We start from the raw sequence: 8,297 nt of genomic DNA, 5'->3' as shown, positions 1-8,297 counted from the left end.
ATTATTTTCAATTTGGTCAAGTTCAGATACCTCAAATCATTTTTCTGATTTCATTACCGTATCCTACTTCTCAATAGAAAGACTGTTTTCCGCAATCTGGCATTTGAAATCTCATCAACACATATTTAGATTTAGCATAGATTTCCGTGGCCTTCCCTTGACATACAAACGAGACTTGTAGGAACTTCTTTCTTGTTTGTGGCTGACGTAGGCTGGAACAGTTATAAGCTGAAGATAAGGTACGTTCATCGTTATCTGAATCATAAATTTTACTAACATTTGATAGCAATACGTCGTTTCTGGGAACTGAAGCCTTCCTGCGTTTGACAATGTTCTGTTGTGAAAAGGATATACACTAAACACAGAAGAAACTTCGTTAGGGAGAATTCACTTGATTGACATACTTACACTGAAATATGATGTATTAAAATGAAAAATACATACCCGTGCCTCGAAATAGCTTGCCTGCGGTTATATCTTAAGCCGCACTCAGAAGGAAAATTATGGAAAGTCAAATTTTCTTTGCTTTGTAGCGGAATCCGAAGTATACAGAGCACCGCCGTCTCGATCCTCCTATACTGCCTGCCCTATGCGAGGTATTTTGCGACTAGGCCGCGACAAAATTTCTCCGCTAGATGCCAGACATAGACGCACAAATTTCCAGACATATTCTAAAGACGACAGCCTACAAAACTATATGCAGTATATGGTCATATGTTCACTGAAGCTCGTAAATTACATCAGTAATATTAAATATCGGCAATACCTGTATGAAATCACAGTGGGCCTCTTCATGCATAATTTAAAGATTTTCCTGGACGAAGGCTTGAAGTGGCACCGGCCAAACTTTGCCATAAATGGTCCAATCCTAAGAGAATTGTAAGGTTCCTGGGACCTGTCACTGTTGAATTGCAGGATCTTACTAGTAAGAGGATATCTAAGGCTCATGTGTCCATATTAAAGCCTTACCATCGTCGACGCACGTAAAACCTTATGTTTATATCTTTGAATCTTGATGCTAACATGTTTATTTGGCTTGTTATGTCATCAACACTATGCTAAAGTCCTTTTCTTTTTCAGGGAATATATGATAAATAAAAGGGAAGGAAGGGATATCGGTGTTACTCTGTGAAGATGGGACGAAATAAATTCCGAATCCTTTGAGTACGTGGCGTTGTTATGCTTAATTACATTACATTAATTACATTGTTTCCCTTGGATACCTGACTTCTAAATCGTGAAAGTATTCAACGAATTGTTTGCAATAGACTGATTGATTCGGCAAGATATTGTTCATGAACGTACGGACCTCAAATCGAGGCGAACTGCATTTTATTGTGCATTGTTGTAACTCATTTTTCTAATTATGTATATACATGTATATCCCTAGTTTTGGTTAGATTTTAGGTCCTTAGTATTTAATAGTGCGTGCACTTTAGGTTTAAGGGTTTCGAACCTCACTTTAAAATTTGTCTTCTTGTCTGATCAACAAGAAAAGACACATTTTAAAAGGGTGCAGTGAGATGATGAGCAATGTTTGAATGGCAGTTTCATAAAAGTTACCTTTCTGTTATTGCTAATGGCCTCTTCCGACTTCCCAATGATTGTCTTAACTATTTCCAAGATTGTACTAGAGAGGGCAGCACCCTCAGTTGCGAACACGGAGGATCATTCTTTCCGGCGAGACTGTAATTTTACCTCTTTGACTCGTATGTTTGTTGTGGTTTAGAGAGAAGAATATAAAATGGACCCCACGCAGATCGGAGTGGCTTTTCTGAGCTATAGCTGGGTATTTATCAGATTCGTACTTAGCCTATACTGCCATCCTTCTTCTTGCCTTGATGGTTAATATTACAGGTATGGCAATTCTTTCATATTATTATTAGTTCTACTGTCTTTTTTGATATCTGCACTAGTATTCGTAGCTGATTCCTACACGTCCTTTCGCTCCACAGCATGAATGGGCTGTGAGTTTGGTTTGGTTATTGCAATTATGTTGTTGTGATAATTGGGTCCCATATTACTTCGTCTATGTGCACTGCATTCTAAAGTATTTCGCCGTCAAATAACTGTTTGCCCTTCGTGTCGTTGTGAGCTTCAACTTCCTTCGTACGAGGCGCGTACCCTGATGGATTTGTGCATGAGGACGGGATTTCCTTGATCCTGCAGCTGATTCATCTGTGCTGTGCACGCTACGTCTAGTGTTATCGAGACCTTGTTTATTGACCTGGAAGTCATACTACATGATAATGAGTTCGTTATTTAACTGGAGCTGTGCTCATATTGGTTGCCGATACCGGCTTTGTCTGAATGGTGTGCACCTATGTTGGTATGAGAGGGGAGTGAAAGGATGACATATCGGTCGGTTAAATTTCCTTTTTAATTCTTGTTTTTGTGTCTCATTTCTTGCTTTTCGTACGGTGCTGTTTATTTTGCTTTCGCACCTATTCTGGGCACTTGCTTACCCATCTTGTTTTATATTAGGGCTATGGGCATGCCTGAGTTTCTCCTTGGGGTTACTGACATCGTTTCTTTGGTCCAGAGATGTTTTTCTTTGAGCCATACTGATCTTACTTATTTTATCTTACCTTCTCTGGGTTTCTTTTCCTCTGTGAGGCGTGGGATCTTGGACGGTCATTGTTTATTGTTGATGAGATGATGGAGTTGAAGTGTGTATGTAAAACATGGTATTGAACTCGTGGAAAGAACGACCATTTTGATCTGTCTTATATGTAGGAAGTGGCATATTGAATTACGATTATCAATTTAACTGAGTGAGATCGTCGTAAGATTAATTTTACCTAGAGTTCGATAATGCCATGCTCACGCAATAGTGCAATGACATCGACTGAACCAAGTCTACTCATGTATGTACCTTTTCCTCGTGGCTTTCGTAGATTGCTTTTATTCTTTACTTTTGTTTTTATTTTACGATATCAATAAAACCTCATTTAAGTTTACCTGAATGTTATTCCTTGTAGTGTTAGCCTCTTAGAATTCTTCATTGATAATGAGGGTTTTTTCCAGCTCCAGGCTGTGTACTTTGGCCTTTTCTAGTCGCGATATACGCCTCAGATCTCCCGATACATTCGTTTGTGCTAAGTTAGCCTTTGTTAAGGGAGGGGGTGTGGTTGAGACGTCATCTGCAGCGCACTGCGCACAGCCGGATTCCCAGTACACGATGATTATAGGAGGTTGGACGTCTCCACTTCATCACCATCGTCACAGATTCTTCTTTATCTACCTACGTTGGACGACGGGAAGCGCCTCCTTGACACCGGAGTTACTATTTTTTTTGCTACGGGCTTTACGTCGCACCGACACAGATAGGTCTTATGGCGACGATGGGATAGGAAAGGCCTAGAAGATGGAAGGAAGCGGCCGTGGCCTTAATTAAGGTACAGCCCCAGCATTTGCCAATGGGAAACCACGGGAAACCATTTTCAGGGCTGCCGATAGTGGGATTCGAACCTACTATCTCCCGGATGCAAGCTCACAGCCGCGCGCCTCTACGCGCACGGCCAACTCGCCCGGTGGAGTTACTATTCACGACAAATACTACCAAGTGGAGCCTACTTCTCAACCCATCTTAGCTCAGCTCACAGCAGATCCAACCACCGTGCCCGTCGCCAACGCGCCTCAACCCAGGCCACCGCAACAACCCACATCGCCCTCCTTTCCTCCTCTTCACACGATTACCACTACTACCGCCACGACCACTACGACGTCAGGATCCACTCCCTACCATATTCCTGCCACTACCGTTACGTCATGCCATCCTTCGCCTGTAAATATATCATCCCTCCCTCGTACCCCTATGTCAGCACAACCTTGTCCCCAGCAACTCCCTGACAACATCTCAGACTCCACCGCAGCTTCCCCGCATTCGCCACTATCAGATGACACCGCAGCAACCGTCGCAGCTTCATGGCCCACGTCACCACTACCACCTGTCCACACTATGTCAAGCTGTGTCTTCCGCGGCGTAGAACCTACCAACTCCGAACGGGACATTCTCCGGGAACTCCAGGCAACAGGCATCCCCGCCCCTCGCGTGTTCAGGATTCACAGCGCCTCTGGTCCTACATATACGATCCGAGTACATCTTCCCACCGTCGATGATGTCCAAGAACATATCAGCACTGGTGCCTACATCTATCGACATCGCTTCAAGGTGGAGCCCTCTCCTCTTCCAACACTCCCTATCGTCGCCCACAGCCAGCCAGCCCTCCATTTCAACCTAGTCAACCCGTCCATCCACCCCTACCACCAATTCATTTTTTCTATCAACCTCCTCCGCAACTTGAACTCCTCGGACTCCTCACCACCTCATTATGCAATATCACCGCAGCCCTACAGCTCCTATTTCTTTAATTCCATTCTAGCCCTCTCATCTAAACTTTGACTCCTCACACACACTTCCCTTTTCCTAACTTCAAATTCCCATCTTCCTAATGCCCGTACTCCTTTATCAACCCACCGAAGCTCCTGGCCAGGGTGAAGGCGTAACTTCCAAGGTGGCCCGCCCCTCCCCTTCAGAGAGGTGAATGAAAATGGAAAATAAAATTACGAACTTGATTAGGATAATGTCAGTTGTCACTAACAGTTTGCTGATATTCTTTGACCTCACACTGTAACGAAATAGATTAGGAAAGGGAAGACGCCTCAAGTCCTCGTATTACGCTCGTACATTTGAAGGACTTCGGCAATAGGGCACAGCAGCTTAAACGAACTCCTGCAGATACTTCACCAGACCAACAAAACAAGGTTTTGGTCATCGAAATCCTCCTCTGTCCTGATGCATAATCAGTTCCATTTAGCGGCGTCGAAGCTCTAGGCAGTGAGATGTTGTTGACACAAATGTCACACTCCACCCTCTCCTCAAAAACACGAACCAAGTACCGGTACCCGCAAACTAGGATTTGATTTCCTATTTCTAGTTTGATTGGGATATTATCGTCTGGTTGTCAAAATGTTTAAACATGAAGATGTTCGTTTTTTAATTGTCCGTCACAATTCTTATCACAAGGAATCCACTATCTCCAACGCTTTAAACAACTTCCGAAAAAATCCGCAGCCTGTTTACAGTCATTCGACCGGGTCAGGAATGGAATGAATGAAGCACCCATCTAGCGGCGAGGATAGGAATTGTGCCGGCCGCTGCAGCCTGTGCACTCCTCTGGGGCAATGATTAATGAATGACAGATGAAATGAAATGATATTGAAGAGTGTTGCTGGAATGAAATATGACAGGGTCACCGGAGTACCCGGAGAAAACCCTGTCCCGCCTCCGCTTTGTCAAGCACAAATCTCATATGGAGTGACCGGGATTTGAACCACGGAATCCAGCGGTGAGAGGCTGGCGCGCTGCCGCCTGAGGCACGAAGGCTCCATCACCTTGTGAAATAAGGTGCAAAGGCACAGATGCGAGAGTGATCTGAGGATATCCAATTACTTCCCTTATTAGGTCCTTGCCTAGATAAAGGCGACCGTTTTTTTCTTAATTTCCTTCTAGACGGTTATTTCATGTAGTCGTATCTTTTCTGGCTGCGAAACCATATTGCCGAGATTGGCAAAATGGTACACAACAGTTGAATATTTCGGGGAAAGAATCTGAAGTTTCAGTTCTACAAAAAAATAGACCTTACACAAACGGAAAGGAACAAGTACACCTTAAAATCACTTTTGAAATATCTATAAGCCTAACATGATTATTTCATTTCACATTTCTATGCAAAATATCTCTTGTACGAACGTAAGTGACCAGACACGTTTACTCATTGTACGAAAAAAATTACCTTTTCACACACATTCATGCACCAATAACACAGTGCTACACCCATACTGACAGCGAAAATTGTGCGTCTACTACTGCACTCCTACGGCGACTTGAAGTAATATTGGTAGCCGCACCTTCCTGTGTTAAACTAGTGGCATAGAACAGGCAATATAAGAGGATCGAGACGGCGGTGATACAGAGTACATAACAGTGCACCATGCTTTTCAACCTCAGGGACACTCACCGACAGAAACAATACTCACAATAAATTGCATAAAATCAACACAACATTACAATACTCGGTTCGTCCATCAAGAGCAGAACAGAAACCTGAAATCTAGCAGCCAAACCGTGAACACGGTCTTGCCGTCTTTTCAGCAGCAAATTAGTAGCTATGTCTCGGCCTTGTATATCTCGTACGCAACGACGTAGTGTACCGAGGCGCAGGCGGTTTTCTGTGCGTATTGTGCAATTCGTGTTCGGATTGGTGATGTGTTTTATTCTTTTTCTCTGTTCATTGGGAGTGTTGAGAGAGTCTCGTAACTGGTCTATATGTTGATTTTCTCCCACACTCATGGTGGAGTCGAGTGGGGGTAATAATATGGAGGAGGAGACAGTTGTAGTTGACAGTAGAGTCATACCCATGGAGGAAACAATCGTGCTTCCTCATCCCTCACTACCTGACAGTAATTCTGTCCCAGCTTCCAATAACGGTCTATCTGCTATTGAACCGGACACCAAGTTATACCGACGCACACCATACCGGCCCATATATCGTCTTTATGGAATCCCTTGACGAAAGTAAAAAATTAGGTAGTATGCATCCAATGGCCGTCGGTAAAAGTTTTTATGAAAAATTTGTTGGTGTGAACCAAACCTCTCGTAGGGAAAAACATAGGAACCAAAATGAATTTCACTCCCGAACCAAGACCAATCTATTTCTGTCAAATCCAATTTTGCAGGAAAAGCACGTTAAGGCTTTTATTTCTTCTGCTTATATCTATAAGGTTGGAGTGATCAGAGGTGTGGATAGGGAGTTGACAGAATAGGAAATTTGCAAATACGCTGAATCGTCCATACCTATAGTCAGAGGTCAGCGTATGAACAGGCGTTCCATGCAGGATGGCAAGGTCTCCTATATTCCCACAGGAACAATTAAGAAAAAATTTCGCAGCCAGATGCTACCTCCATACGTTTCTATTTATAGGGTTCGATCACCAGTTGAATCTTTTGTTTTTCAACCCACAATATGCCGTAAATGTCAACGTTATGGACATTCTCGGACGAAATGTCGATCTTTTAAGCCCTAGATGTGCAAATTGCGCACAAAATCACGAGACCCAAGAGTGTACTGATTCTCGAGGACAATATTTCAACAGTTTTGGGGAACAAAATGTAGGATCCATTCACTGCCCCGAACCTAAATGACAACAGAAATTGAAGAAAAAGCTTGCTATGGAATTTAACACTCCAACTTCAGAGTTTTTTGTCGCAGTAGAAAATCGATTTGGTCCCCTCATGTCCCCACAGTAATTTCCCCTCTACTGCGAACAACTTCTCAAGTTCCACAATCTCCTCCGCCAATGAAAAGAAAAATCATGGCGGTTGTCCAAACGTCCGATCAACTGTCTGCACATACTCGGACAGCGGAACATGATTCGAAATGGTCTAAGATGCTTCTAACCATGCAGGAGGAAGTCATGTCACGTCTCCCTTCTTTGGCACTGTCTATTCAAAAATCATTTATTATTCTACAGTGGAATGAACATAGTGTTTTAAGTAAGAGACAGGAACTTATTTTACTCGTTGATTCCTATAAACCACACATAATTTTGCTCAGCGAAACTTGCCTGGCTCCAGTCAAACAATTTTATATTCCAAACTATATTTGTATTCGACATGATAACTATGGTTATGATGGGGCCTGTATTTTGGTATCCAACCAACTACAGTTCCATTCTACACATTTTCCATACAGACTTACTGGTACGTAAGGGGATACAATTTCTGTTTCAAACATTCTTGTTATTCCTCTCTACTCTCCACCGAAAATTCAAGGATCATATTCTAATTGGGCACATTTTTTTCGCAACTTCTGCACCCTTTTATCCTCTGGGGAAATTTTAATTGTCACATCATAGCTGGGGATGCGAGGTCTCTTGTCCTAAAGGGAATAAGATAGCTAAATTAGTAGCAATATATATTTACGCATCTTACATGACGGTTGGCAAACTCGGGTGACGTCACCTTTTTAAAAGAAGAGTGCTGTTGATTTAACAATATGCACTACTGAACTGGCACACAGAGTTGAATGGGAGGTAATAAATGATACTAATTTAAGTGATCATTTCCCCTTCCTTATTGTCTTTGCTGACAGTCATCCAGCCGATATGCCCCCGGTCAAAGTGGGTATGAGAATGCTGCACTTTAATACAACCCAGTTTCAACAGTTTTTGGTGAACAAGTTATCTGGTATTGACGGTAAACAGATGTCCTATAATACATTTACTTCCATAAT

Source organism: Anabrus simplex, chromosome 1 (assembly GCF_040414725.1).
Source record: "Anabrus simplex isolate iqAnaSimp1 chromosome 1, ASM4041472v1, whole genome shotgun sequence".
Classification (NCBI taxonomy): Eukaryota; Metazoa; Arthropoda; class Insecta; order Orthoptera; family Tettigoniidae; genus Anabrus; species Anabrus simplex.
The sequence above is the reverse complement of the archived record's forward strand: the minus strand, read 5'-3'. Positions refer to the sequence as shown.